At 38.6% G+C, this 15,470-nt stretch overlaps 1 pseudogene; it reads right to left on the bottom strand.

The window, feature by feature from the left end:
* LOC122747399 overlaps window positions 1-14,035 on the bottom strand; it is a 54,874-nt pseudogene extending 40,839 nt beyond the window's left edge.
* Between the last annotated feature and the right edge of the window lie 1,435 nt (window positions 14,036-15,470).

Here is a 15,470-nt window from a genome sequence, read left to right as displayed (position 1 = left end):
TATACTGTCTAAAATATCTAATGAGTGGTCACCAATAAATTATAAGCTTTAGCAAGAGTTAGGCTTTTAAGCATTTATTAAGGAGAATAAGAATTTGGTAAAGAGAGAGACAAAGGCCTACATTCATCTATCTATTAAAGGGAGAGTGCATTTCTCGCTCAGCTCTCCACCAGAATCCACAGGAAAGAGCGCAAGTCCGAGTACCAGTCTCCCCCTTCCTTTTCCCACAAACAATCTTCACTTCCTGATGCCAAAGAAAAGACACATGGTCTGCCCTCAGAGACCTTCACCTCATGGTGGAGCTTTTCTACAGTAAGTCTCCAGCAGGTGGCGTCATTCCAATCGTTACACCACCCTCAATCCAGGTGTTTGCCTTGACTTTAGATCTGGTAGAGTTGGCGAGTTTGTTTTCCAAGCTTACAACTCCCACTTTTGGATTTGTGTCAAGAAGAAAAGAAAGCCATAGGAGCAAGGGAGACAAAAGAGGATAATCCTATCAATGCACAGACAGTATCAAAGTTCATTCATAGAACTTGTGACATTGAAATTAATTTCAATTGGACACTGAGGCAAATGACCTTCATTTTCACTCCACTCTGTCCTGAGTATTGCACACTTTGAATGCAAATGTCTCCCTGGGTACATGGAAGAATTATCCTTGTTTCATAAATGTTTGTTTATATTTATGTTTAAATGCGTGTTTTGTTTTCTTAACTTGGCAAATGAGATGCTGCACATCAATGAATTGCTGAAATACTGTGTGCTATTCCGTGAATTTGATGTTGTCTAGGGATATCATGGAAAAAAATAGGGAAGGTAAAAAAATTTACAATTACTATATTTACTAGAGATTTCTGTCCTAAGAACTTGGAACTAAAGGCAATATTTCATTGATGCATTTATTTTACAACTTCCTGGACAGAGAGAATATGTTCACTATAGTTTTCTTTAGGGATATGAGTCAGCAAGGGTGACTAAAAAAGCTAATTGTCTTCTTTTTAAATTATTATAAAGTATTTTTTTCCCATTACATGTAAAGATAGTTCTCAAATTTTGTTTATACAAGCTTTCCAATTTCTTATTTTTCTCCCTCCCTCCCCTCCATCTCCCCCCTCCCCTAGACAGAAGGTAATCTGATATAGATTATATATATATAGATATATACACACACACACATAATAACATTAAACATATTTCTGCATTAGTCATGTTATAAGAGAAAAATCAGAGCAATGACGAAAAACCTCAAAATAGAAAAACAGCACCAAAAACAAAAGAAATAGAATGGTTCATTCAGCATCTATACTCCACAGTTTTTTGTTTTTTTGTTTTTTCCCTGGGATTTGGAGATCCTCTTCTATCATGGGTACCCTGGAACTCTTCTGTACCATTGCATTGGTGAGAAGAAAATAGTCCATCACAGTAGATCAACACACAATGTTGATGATACTGTGTACAATGTTCTTCTGGCTCTGCTCATCTCACTCATCATCAGCCCACACAAGACCCTCCAGGTTTCTCTGAACTCCTCCAGCTCATCATTTCTTACAGCACATAGTATTCCATTGTATTCATATACCAAAACTTGTCCAGCCATTCCCCAAATGATGGGCATCCCCTCAACTTCCAATTCCTTGCCACCAAATAAAGAGCAGCTATAAATATTTTTGTACATGTGGGTCCCTCTCCCCTTTCCATGACCTCACTGGGAAGAAAACCCAAAAGTGGTATTGCTGGCTCAAAGGGTAAGCACAGCTTTATCACCCTTTGGGCTTAATTCCAAATTGCTCTCCAGAATGGTTGGATCAGTTCACAGCTCCACCAATATTGCATTAGTGTTCCAATTTTTCCACAGCTTCTCCAACATTTATTATTTTGCTTTTTTGTCATTTTAGCCAATCAGATAGGTGTCAGGTGGTACCTCAGAGTTGTTTTAATTTGCAACTCTCTAATCATTAGAGATTTAGAGCATTTTTTTAATATGGGAATAGATAGCTTTGGTTTCATCATCAGAAAACTGCCTGTTCATATCCTTTGACCATTTCTCAATTGGGGAATGACTTGGATTCTTATAAATTTGATTTATTTCCCTATATATTTTAGAGATGAGGCCTTTATCAGAAGTACTGGCCACAAAAATTGTTTCCCAGCTTTCTGCCTCCCTTCTAATTGTGAATGCATTGCTTCTCTTTGTACAAAATTTTTTAAAGTTAATGTAATCAAAATCATCCATTTTGAATTTTATAATATTCTCTATCTCTTGTTTGGTCATAAACTGTTTTCCTTTCCAAAGATCTGATAGGTAGACTATTCCTTTCTCTCCTATTTTACCTATGGTATCACCTCTTATATCTAAATCATGTATCCATTTTTATCTTATTTTAGTATAAGGTGTCAGATGTTGGTCTATGCCTAATTCCTGCCATACTATCTTTCAGTTTTCCCAGCAGTTTTTGTCAAATACTGAGTTCCTATCCCAGAAGCTGGAGTCTTTGGGTTTATCAAACACTACATTACTAGTGTCATTTACTACTGTGTTTCCTGTGCCTAGCCTATTCCATTGATCCTCCACTCTATTTCTTAGCCAGTACCAGATAGTTTCGATGACTGCCGCTTTATAGCAAAGCTTCAGGTTTTGTACCACTCACCCCCCTTCCTGTGATTTTTTTTCATTATTTCCCTGTATATTCTTGATTTTTTCATCCAGATGAAATTTGTTATAATTTCTTCTAGCTCTATAAAATAATTTTTAGGTAGTCTGATTGGTATGGCACTGAATAAGTAAATTAATTTAGGTACTATTGTAATTTTTACTATATTAGCTCTGCCTATCCATGAGCAATTGCTATCTTTCCAATTATTTAGATCTGATTTGATTTGTGTGAAGAGTGTTTGGTAGTTGTGTTCATAGAGTTCCTGGGTTTGTCTTGGCAAGTAGACTTCCAAGTATTTTATATTATCTACCACTACTTTAAATGGAATTTCTCTTTCTATCTCTTGCTGCTGGACTTTGTTGGTCATGTATAGAAATGCTGATGATTTGTGTGGATTTACTTTATATCCTGCTACTTTGCTAAAGTTGTTAATTGTTTCAAGTAATTTTTTAGTTGATTCTCTAGAATTCTTTAAGTATACCATCATATCATCTGCAAAGAGTGATAGTTTTGTTTCCTCCTTGCCTATTCGAATTCCTTTATTTCCTTTCTCTTCTCTTATTGCTAAAACTAACATTTCTATTACAATATTAAAAAATAGGGGTAATAATGGACATCCCTGTTTCATCCCTGATCTTATTGGGAAGGCCTCTAATTTATCTAGATTGCATATAATACTTGCTGATGGCTTTAGGTAGATACTGTTTTTTTTATTTTAAGGAAAGCTCCACCTATTCCTAAACTCCCCAGTGTTTTTATTAGGAATGGGTGCTGTATTTTGTCAAAAGCTTTCTCTGCATCTATTGAGATAATCAAATGATTTTGGTTGGTTTTCTTATTGATATGGTTGGCTATGTTAATAGTTTTCCTAATTTTGAACCAGCCCTGCATTCCTGGTATAAATCCCACCTGGTCATAGTGTATTATCCTGGTGATCACTTGCTGTAATCTCCTTGCTAATATCTTATTTAAGATTTTAGCATCAATATTCATTAGGGAAATTGGTCTACAATTTTCTTTCTCTGTTTTTGCTTTGCCTGGTTTTGGTATCACCACCATATTTGTGTCATAAAACAAATTTGGTAGAAATCCTGCTGCACCTATTTTTTCAAATAATTTGTATAATATTGGAATTAATTGTTTTTTAAATGTTTGGTAAAATTCACCTGTAAACCCATCTGGACCTGGGGATTTTTTCTTAGGGAGTTCATTAATGGCTTATTCAATTTCGTTTTCTAATATTGGTTTATTTAAGGATTATATTTCCTCTTCAGGTAACCTGGGCAGTTTGTATTTTTGTAAATATTCATCCATTTCATTTAGATTGTCAAATTTATAGGCATGCAGTTGGGCAAAATAATTCCTAATTATTGATTTAATTTCACCTTCATTGGTGGTAACATCACTCTTTTCATTTTTGATACTGGTAATTTGGCTTTCTTTTTCTTTTTTTTAATGAAATTAACCAATATTTTATCTATTTTATTGTTTTTTTTATAAAACCAGCTCTTAGTTTTATTGATTAATTCTATAGTTGTTTGCTTTCAATCTTATTAATTTCTCCTTTAATTTTCAGGATCTCTAATTTAGTGTCTAATTGGGGATTTCTAATTTGTTCTTTTTCTAGCTTTTTAAGATGCATGCCCAATTCATTAATCTCCTCTTTCTCTTTTTTATTCACGTAAGCATTTAGAGGTATAAATTTTCCCCTAACCACTGCTTTGGCTGCATCCAATGGATTTTGGTATGTGGTTTCATTATTGTCATTCTCTTGGATATAGTTATTCATTGTTTCTATGATTTGTTGTTTGGCCCATTCATACTTTAGAATGAAATTATTTAGTTTCCAATTGATTTTCATTCTACTTTTCCCTGGCTCTTTCTTACATGTAATTTTTATTGCATCTTGATTTGAGAAAGATGCATTTATTATTTCTGCCTTTCTACATTTGACTATGATATTTTTGTGCCCTGATACATGGTCAATTTTTGAATATGTGCCATGTACTGCTGAGAAAAAGGTATATTCCTTTCTATCCCCATTCAATTTTCTCCAGACATCTATCATGTCTAACATTTCTAGTAATCTATTCACCTCTTTCACTTCTTTCTTATTTATTTTTTGGCTAGACTTCTCTAATTCTGAGAGGGGGAGATTCAGATCCCCCACTAGTATAGTATTACTGTCTAATTCCTCTTGTAACTCATTTAACTTCTCCTCTAAGAACTTGGATGCTATACCAGTTGGCACATACATATTTAATATTGATATTACTTCATTATATATTGTACCTTTTAGCAAGATGTATTTCCTTTCCTTATCTCTTTTAATGAGATCTATTTTTGCCTGCATTTCGTCTGAGATAAGGATTGCTACCCCTGCTTTTTTTTTTACTTTAGCTGAAGCATAATATATTCTGCTCCAGCCTTTTATCTTTACTCTGTGTGTATCTCTCTGCTTCAAATGTGTTTCTTGTATACAACATATCATAGGATTCTGGTTTTTAATCCACTCTGCAATTCACTTCCGTTTTATAGCAGAGTTCATCCCATTCACATTCACAGTTATCATTACTAATTTTCTATTCCTCTCCATTCTATTTTGTACTTTTTCCCCCTTTGTACTTTTCCCCCCTTCTTTCACCCTATTCCTCTTCACTGACATTTTACTTCTTACCCCTGCCTCCCCCAATCTGCCCTCCCTTTTTATCACCCCCCCCTCTCTTTTCTCTATCCTTTTCTCCCTTGCTTTTGTCCTCCCTTCTATTCGTGCCCCCCCTTTCCCTTCCACTTTTGCTTCCCTAAAGAATGATCCAAGTTTCTTTATCCAAATGAATGTATATGTTATTCCCTCTTTGAATGAAATCTAATGAGAGTAGGGTTGAAACAATAATCAGCCCTCCTTTCTTTCCATCTATTGTAATAATTTTTTTTCACCTCTTCATATGATATAATTTGCCCCATTCCACCTCCCCTTTCCTCTCCTCCCCATAGAATCCCTTTTTAACCCCTTAATTTTCTTTGTATCATCACATCAAAGACAATTTATATTTATACCCTCTCTGTAAAGTCCTTTTCTCTGCCCAAATACATTTGCAATTCTTAAGAGTTATGAGTATTATTTTCCTGTGTAGGGATATAAACAGTTTAACATAATTTAGTAACCTTTTTTACCATCTGTTTACCTTTTTAAACTTCTCTTGAGTCTTGTATGTTAAGATCAAATTTTCTATTCAGTTCTGGTCTTTTCATCAGGAATGATTGAAAGTCCCCAATGTCATTGAATGTCCATCTTTTCTCCTGAAAGAGAATGCCCAATTTTGCTGGGTAATAGATTTTTGGCTGCAATCCAAGCTCTTTTGCCTTCCGGAATATCATATCCCAAGCTTTGTGGTCCTTTAATGTTGAAGCTGCCAGGTCATGAGGAATCCAGGCTGTGGGTCTAGGATATTTAAATTGCTTCTTTCTGGCTGCTTGGAGTATTTTCTCCTTCACTTGATAATTCTGGAATTTGGCTACATTAATCCTTGGTGTTTTCCTTTTGGGGTCTCTTTCAGGAAGTGATCGGTAGATTCTTTCAATGATGATTTTATCCTCTGATTCTATGATATCAGGGCAGTTCTCCTTAATAATTTCCTGGAATATGGTGTCTAGATTCATTTTCTGGTCATGGCTTTCAGGCAGTCCAATGATTCTCAAATTGTCTCTCCTGGATCTTTTTTCCAGATCAGTTGTCTTTCCAATGAGTTATTTCACATTTTCTTCTATTTTTTTTTCATTCTTTTGATTCTGCATGACTGATTCCTGGTGTCTCATGGATTCCTTATCTTCCAACTGTCCAATTTTAATTTTTAAGGTATTGTTTTCTTCAGTGAGATTATGCACCTTTTTTTTCCATTTGGCCAGATTAATTTTTTAAGGCATTGTTTTCTTCAATAAGATTATGCATCTTTTTTTTTTCCCATTTGGCCAAATGAATTTTTTAAGGCATTGTTTTCTTCAGTGAAATTATGCACCTTTTTTTCCATTTGGCCAGATGAATTTTTTAAGAAATTGTTTTCCACAGTCAATCTTTGTGCTTCCTTTTCCAAGCTACTGATTCTTTTTTCATAGTTTTCTTGTTTTGCTTTCATTTCTCTCCCCATTTTTTCTTCTACCTCTTTCAATTGATTTTTAAAATCCTTTTTGAGCTCTTGCAGGAAGGCTTTTTGTTCTTGAGACTAATTCACCTTCCCTCATGAGGCTTCACATGTAGGCAATTTGAGGGTTTTGTCCTCATCTGAGTTTGTATTTGCTTCTTCCCTATTGATACAGAAGCTCTCAAATGAGAGGGCTCTTTTTTGCTTCTTACTCATTATTGCAGCTTATTTATTTATTTTTTTAAGTTGAGGTCTGCTCTGGGGGCACCAGGGTCCCTGTTTTGGGCTTCTTGTGCAGGGGTATAGGTGCTGTGTGACCGGGTTTTTACTCTGAGGCCTTTATGGTGTGTGGAGATCCTCCACCCTGCATTTTCTGTCTGAGTGCGCTAGGTCAGTGTGCCTGGTCACACCTATCCTGTTCGTGGCCCTACAGCAGGCAACTTGCCCTCTCACGGCTGGTGCAGGTAGGTTTTTCCACTGTCCTACTGGGCCACCAGAATTTTGAGCCAGGTTCCAGGGACCTCAGTTGTTCTGCTGTGGCCTGCATCTTCCTGCTGACTTGCCCTGACCCCCTTGGCGCTGGGCTGCTGCCCTGCGCTGGGCCTCCCTTTTGCTCAAGTCAGACTGACCTTTTCCTGAAGTCTTCTAAATTATCTCTGGTTGAAAGACTGTGTCTCTCTGTCTCTTTGCAGGTTCTATAGTTTTAGAATCTCTCCAGAGGCTTGATTTAATGTTCTTTTTGAGGGAACAGAAGGAGAGCTCAGGCAGCTTGCTGATTCCTCTCCACCATCTTCACTAATTGTCTTCTAACTAAATAGTTGGTCAGGGCCACAGTGCTCTTTGTCTACCACATGCAGGATAAATAAAATATTCCACGTTTGAGGGTGTATGGTAAAAACCTCTGAGAACTACCTATTGAGATAGAGTAAGTATAAGCAATAGTGATTGAATTAGAGTAGGGTGCAGAGCACTCCAGAAATTCTCTGGGGCACATCAAGGAATCTTCTCCTTGAGAAACTAAACCAGAGGACAGATACACCTAGAGGGATAAGGGATAAGTGGAACCAAATTGGGCTGAGCTAGCTTCAGCACCTGCACCCTTCATTCTGATCTCCCTTACCCCTGGGGAGGTAACTTTGGGTGTGGCTGCGGCCTTTGTGTCCTGAAGAGAGATTGTAGCCACCCTTTACCCAATTCCTCTAGCCACCACCAGTGGGGGATGGCCCTCCCTCACTAAAGGAACTTTCCACAGTCAAATGGTCACCCCTCCCCACATCAGTCCTCTAGAAAAGTACCTGCCAGTCTCTTACTTGAGGAGATTGGTACCTCTGAGCCACGTGCTTTGTGCCTATCTCCCCATGAGAAGTCCAAGGATTTCTATCATGGTTTCCCTTCCCCCCTTCCCTTCCCTTGCCCCTAAATAAACTACCACCTTATTCTAACTACTTTTGTGTGCAAGAGGGTGTAATTCTTTTTTTTTTTTAGGGGCAATTGGGGTTAAGTGACTTGCCCAGGGTCACACAGCTAGTAAGTGTTAAGTGTTTGAGGCCGGATTTGAACTCAGGTACTCCTGAATCCAGGACTGGTGCTCTATCCACTGCACCATCTAGCTGCCCCAAGGTGTAATTCTTTAAAGAGGAATTCCTAAGAACCCCAACCCCTAACCCAACCCATACCCCATTTTCCCCCATTACAGTAGGTACCAAAACAGAGACATATTTGGTTCTTTTGATTTGAGAGATAAAATGAAGCACTAGGGACAAGGGGAAATACAAGGGCATAGACCCTTGGAAGAGGCGAGGAGTACACTTGTTGTCATAGTGATCCTCAGTTTCGCAAATGGAATAGGCTCCTTGTATGGAGTCAGAAGCAATTGAAGCAGTATAACAATGGAAGAAATGGGTGCTCTTCAGTCCAACATTCAGGAGCTAAAGGATAAAGAGGAAGGGAGAGGAGATGCTCTAAAGCTAAGCCTCAGAATCACTACACTAGTTATGACTCTGGACCAGAGCATGGTTATAGTGGCAACAATAAATAACTCATAAGCAAAACCAGGAGAACATTGTACACAGTAACAGCAATACTATGTGATGATCAACTGTGCTAGACTTAGCTCTTTTCAGCTATACAATGATCCAAGACAATTCCAAAGAACTCATGATGGAAAATGCTGTTCACATCCAGAAAAAATAACTGTGGGAACAGAATGCAGATTTAAAAATACCATTTCTACTCTTTTTGTTTTGTGTTTCTTTTTTTAGGTTTTTCCCTTTTGTTCTGATTCTTCTTTCACAACCTGACTAATGAAGAAATATGTTTAATGTGATTGCCCCCCCCATCAAAGTTAATTGAAACTGTCTGGGAATATCTGAGAGGTAGATTGGAGCTTAGCTGGGAACAGAGGTGGTTACTTGTGATGCTAATGTCTACAGACAGGGTTTGGGCTCCTATCCTAGCATGGGAACCCAAGGAATTTAGAGGGCTGTCCCTGTGTTGCCTTCTCCATTGACTATACAGCATTCTGATTGGCTAGTTCTTGGCCCTGGTCATTGGGGGCAGATTGTGGCTTAAGAAGAAGGGAGGGCCAGGCACGGAATAAAAGGGATTCACCAACTGCCATTTTTGTGCCATTCCACTAGTGAACAGCCCCATTCTTGAGAGAGTGTAAATAAAGATCTTTGATACTTTCTCCAATGCTGAGTGTCAGAAATTTTTGAATGCTTTTCTTTCCCACACTATATGGTTAGCTCCAGGAAATTCATTGGCCTGGGAATGGGGAAGAGGTGGGAATCAGACACTTCTCAGTAAATTGTCTTTATCATTCCCTCCTCCTCATCAATTCCAGATTCTTGATTAACTTATGAGTCTCTCCCAAACAAACTATCCTCTCCCAAAGATTCCCAAGCTTACTTCCTGGACTTTAGTTTATTATGTAAAAGATTCATTTACATTAAGTAGTTTCTGTCTTTGAGAAACTTACTTTTCCCAAGGGCAGTCTCATAGTTTCCTCTGTTCTTTTAACCCATATAAACCCTGTCCTCAGTGCTCCTAGGACATTGCTTTGCAATACTTTGAGTTATAACTCCTCTGCCCTGATTAAAGAACTTATTTCTCCTATATTGACTGTTTCCTTAATTTCCAGGTTAACATAACCTATAGGAGACTGATTTCTGTCATGGGGAAGGGGGTGGGAAGGGAGGGAGGGAGAAAAATTCAGAATTCAAAATCTTATAAAAACAAATGTTGAAAACTATCTTTACATGTAACTGGAAAATAATAAAATACTTCTATGATTTAAAACAAAATAAAGTCATTCCAGGAAAACAAAACAAAACAATACAAAACAATAAATGACTTACTATTCCTTTCAACATTAAAGTGGGTAATTGGTTAAAGAGCAATGTATAAGTAGTGTTGTGGGGGAAATGGGGTACAGGTTTGGGTTAGGGGTTGGAGTTCTTAGGAATTCCTCTTTAAACAATTACACCCTCTTGTACACAAAAGTAGTTAGAATAAGATGGTAGTTTATTTAGGGGCAAGGGAAGGGAAGGGGTGGGGGAAGGGAAACCATGAGAGAAATCCTTGGACTTCTCATGGGGAGACAGGCACAAAGCATGTGGCTCAGAGGTACCAATCTCCTGTAAATCTGTAAATCCAGGGACCCCAACCCAATTTCCAACCTGCGAGTGTTCATCTCCAACTTGTACTGCCAGGTCCCAAATCTGTTTTTTTCATCAGGGGTACAACAGCTGACAAGAATAATGTGCAAATTGGTCCAGGAAAGGTCAAACTCCAGTGTCACAGACTTAAAGCCATCTATGAACTTTGTGGGGTTCTCTGAGTAGCTCCCCAATTTCTCTTTAATCTGAGATAACCTGCTTATGGAAAAAGGAACATACCTTAATGTTGTGCCCTTCCCAATGGGAAATTCCCTTAATGGAAGCAGGAAAGCAGTGGGAGATGCTGGTAAGGACCTGGGTGAAGCCAGTTGGGGAGATAGCTCAGGTGGAGGCCGAGACAGAGGATTGGGTGGAGGGCCCAGTGGGGGAGTGGAAATAGTCTTTGGCTGCAGTGTAGGTGGAGATGGAGAAAAGGAGATGGCCATAGGCAACTGCAGATTAGGTAAAGCAGATGGGATCTGCTGCTGAATAGAAAAAAAACAGGAGAAATAGGAACGCATTGGAGTTCCCCAAGATTGTAAATGGGGTAGAGCAGGATAGAAGGATACTGACATCCACTCCCTGTGTGGCCAGAGCTTGGCTGTGGAGGGCAGAGGGAATTGGTTCTGAGCTCAGCCAGTGGGCAAGGGGAGGTCTCAGTCATAGAGTGATATGACAGTGGTTGACCCATAGGTATGGAAGCAGGCGGGGAAGAAGGAGTGAAATGAGAAACAGGTAGGGAATGAGTTTGGGGAGCAGGGGGAGCTGGGGTCTCAGAGGAGGTGCCCAAAGGGTTAGCTAATTGCTTGGACTTGCGGTGATTCTCAACCAGCAAGGGGACCCCATCCTTTCCTTTTGACTTCTGGCTTAAAGTCATAAAAGCTGATGTGTATGGAATCTCTGTCCATCTCCCTTCACACTTACAAAATTTGTCCAAGTTCTCTGGGGCACATCGAGGGATCTTCTCCTTGAAGAATCTAAACCAGAGGACAGATACACCTAGAGAGATAAGCGGAACCAGTTTGGACTGAGCTAGCTTTGGGACCTCCACCCTTCATTCTGGTCTCCCTTACCACCAGGGAGATAAGTTTGGGTATGGCTGTGGCCTTTGTGTCCTGAAGAGATCCTGTAGCCACCCTTCACCCAATTACTCTAGTCAATACCAGTGAGGGATGGTCCTCCACTCCTCACCCAATTCCCCCAGCTTCCACCAGTGGAGGATGGTCCTCCCTCACTAAAGGAACTTTCCGTAGCCAAATGGTCACCCCTCCCCCCATCAGTCCTCTATAAAAATACCTGTCGGTCTTCTCAAGGAGATTGGTACCTCTGAGCCACGTGCTTTGTAACTATCTCCCCATGAGAAGTCCAAGGATTTCTTTCATGGTTCCCCCCCCTTCCCTTCCCTTGCCCCTAAATAAACTACCATCGTATTCTAACTACTTTTGTGTGCAAGAAGGTATAATTCTTTAAATAGGAATTCCTAAGAACCCCAACCCCTAACCCAAACCCGTACCCCATTTCCCCCACAACACAACAGTAGGTTTTTACTTTGGAGGGAGAGATAATCCAATATGAAAGAGAAAGCAAGCAAGGCAAAGAAGTGAAAAATATACATTATTATTTCTCCTCATTGGGATGGTTAAGGCCACTGATAGATTAAGGTATGTTCAGTAAGCTGAGCAAAGAAGATAGTACAGAAAAGTTTGGTTGTCTCTCTTTTGAGAGAGTGGTCATGGGACCACTTCTGCCATGACTGAATAGTCTTAGAGTTAGATCATAGACTTGGAGATAGAAGGAACTTTGGAAGTCAACTAGTGAAACTCGCTCATTTTAGACATGTGAAATTGATGTTCAGTCACATTACTGACTTGTTTAAGTTTATGTAAAGCCAAGATTTAAACTCAGGGCTGCTGATTCTAAATTCATCTTTCTTTTCAATATACTACATGCCTTTCTTTTGAGGGGGGGGGCGGGGCAATGAGGGTTAAGTGACTTGCCCAAGGTCACACAGCTAGTAAGTGTCAAGTGTCTGAGATCAGATTTGAACTCAGGTCTTCCTGAATCCAGGGCCAGTGGTTTATCCACTGTGCTACCTAACTGCCACCTACATGACTATCTGAAAGAGGATTTTCATTATGCTGAAATTTTAGGCCTTGTGAATTGAGCAACTTCAATTTCTAAGTCCCTTCTGAGTGATGAGTCAAAGTACTAAAATAGAGGCTTTGTTAATGTACTTACTCTAAGCCTTAGGAAAGACCATTTTCTACATTCTCCAGGACCCTTGTATCCAATTTAGCTCATTGAGTGTGACAAGAATTCACAAACCTTAAACTCTTCTGAATCTCCTCTAATCTCACAGCCCACTTTCTCTGCCAGCACCACCGTTCTATCATCCAAGACCTTATTTTTCACCAGCTTTGCAATGAGTGGGTCACTAAGATTCCAAGTCCAGGGGTATCTTCAGTAGAGAGTAAGAAGAGGAAATCAATATAAAATAGGACCTTTCTTTCAATCATTTCAGTCATGTCTAAATCTTTGCAACCTCACTTGAAGTTTTATTGGCAATGATATTGGAATTGTTTGCCATTTACTTTTCCAATTAATTTTATAGATGAAAAATGAAGGCAAACAGAGTTAAACGATTTCCATAGTGTCAAACAGCTAATAAGTGTCTTGTAACGATTGGAATGACGCCACCTGCTGGAGACTTACTGTAGAAGAGTTTCACCCATGAAGCGAAGGTCTTTGAGGGCAAGACCAGGAGTCTTTTCTTTGGCGTCACTTCCTGACGCGGGCTAGTGGGAGGAGGAAGGAAGAGACTGGCGCTGAGTCTCGGGCTCTCTTTCCTCTGGACTCTGGCGGAGAAGGGAGCTAGAAATGCGCTCTCCCTTTAATAGATAGGAATCTAGACCTTTCTCTCTCTCTTTACCAAATTCTTATTCTCCTTAATAAATGCTTAAAAGTCTAACTCTTGCTAAAGCTTATAATTTATTGGCGACCACTCATTAAATATTTTAGACAGACTAGCTAGAATTTTAGCCTTAACAGTCTGAGGCCAGACTTGAACTCAGGAAATGAGTTTTTCTGATTCTAGGCCTGATACTTTATCTACTGCATCACCTAGATGCTCCTGTATTAGGAACTTCTGGGTGGAAAATGTACTTATTGCCACCTTGCTAGGAAAGATATTTGCTTGTAAGGGTCAAGTTCAATGTATGTAAGCTGAGAACTGCATTTAGTTTCCTGAACTGTTATGGGAGGATTATGGACTCTAGTTACCCCAAAAGTTGTCTGGGGAGGTCAAGGAACTTTTTCCTTGAAACCTCAGGAGTTTTCCCTTGAAATCAAGTAGGCCTCTCCTTGAGCTCAATCAAGGACATACAAATCCAAAAGAGATAAGCGTTGCCAGATCGAACTGAGCATGCTCCAGGACCACCACCTCATATTCCAGCCCTCCTAACCACCTGGATGAGGTAATCTTGTTGGGCATGACTACACCAGGAGAAGACAACCTGGAACTGCCCACCAGCAGGCTGTTTGGACCCACCAGGATGGAGTTAACACCCATCACCAGATTGCTCATGACCCATCATCACCTATCCCAGCCCATCACCCAATAAGGGACATTCTTACCCACGCCATCTGAACCCTATAAAAGAGAGCTCCCCAAGCTAGTCAGGGAGGATAGCATTTTGTTACTCCAAAACCTTCCTCCTGGCCAGTTTCTCTTGTACCCCAATAAACCTGTTCTTTTATGCCTAAATAGGACTTGTGGGAGAGTGTAATTCTTTACAGAGGAATCCTAAGGACCCATGTGCTTTCTCCCCATATCATGAACTATAATTTTGTTGTGATACTGAATTGTTATAGAAAACTGAAAATTTTATTTGGATGTTAGGTAGTTGTTAGTGCTGATTATATGTAAAAAAACAATTGCCTTTAAGCAGAATGATATTTCATGAATAAATAATATTTGTTCTTATTAAAATAAGCTTTATAATTTTTTTCATCTCTCTAAAGGCAGAGAATAGTAAGGGGGAAGCAGAGGGTTGAGAGGGATAGTTAAAGAGAAAAATAGAGGGAAGACAGGAACGAGAAAAATGAAGGAAGAAAATGAAATAGGAAGAGGGAGAAAGATGAAGAAAGAGAAAGGGAGGAGAGACAGGAAGATATATATATATATATATATATATATATATATATACACACACACACACACACACACACACACAAATGATAGCACATAATGTTTCAAATGCTGGGCTATGCTCCAAAATTTAAATCAATACATTTGTATTTCAACCAATGTAAATTAACTTTGAACAATATACTGAGTCTACAAACATACTTATTAGCTTAAGCCAACACTTTTGTAATGATCATAAATATCTTTATTGAAAACCAATGTAATTTTATGAGAGCTTTATAAAGCATTTGGAAAATGAGGGAAATCCAGCCAGTTAAGTTGTAAGAGCTGATTTATGCTGGCATTAACATCTATGAATAAGACTATAAAATAAAATTAATAGAATGCTCAAGTTTGAATGTTCAGAATAACTCACTATGTTGTTGATCTTTAATAAATATCTACACTGTGCTGGGTGTAAACGCAAATTTCCTTTTCTCTTAAATTAAAAGTTGAATTAATGTCTAAAACTCCTTCTAACTGTAGAACCATGATGCCAGGATTTTAGTCTAATCAGTTAAAAATATTCATTTTAAATTAAGAACATATTATTTTAGTGGGAAAAAAACAGGGTATTGGTTCAATTCTTTGGCTATCCCTTAGTTATATTGTGTTCTTAAGTAAATCATATATTTACATGTGGAAGAAACTTTAGCATCAATACCACTTGTCAAGTTTAAATAAAAATGGGGTCCACTAAATCATATAGAAGCATCCCTGAAAATGTTGATTTAAATTTAAAATATAGCATCTATGCTGTTTTGGCATACTTTTATTAATTACATTAAATATTCCCTGAGTACATTTTAATATAGATCCAGATATACTGAGG

The sequence above is a fragment of the Dromiciops gliroides genome, chromosome 3 (assembly GCF_019393635.1).
Source record: "Dromiciops gliroides isolate mDroGli1 chromosome 3, mDroGli1.pri, whole genome shotgun sequence".
Taxonomy (NCBI): domain Eukaryota; kingdom Metazoa; phylum Chordata; class Mammalia; order Microbiotheria; family Microbiotheriidae; genus Dromiciops; species Dromiciops gliroides.
The sequence above is the reverse complement of the archived record's forward strand: the minus strand, read 5'-3'. Positions and strand labels throughout refer to the sequence as shown.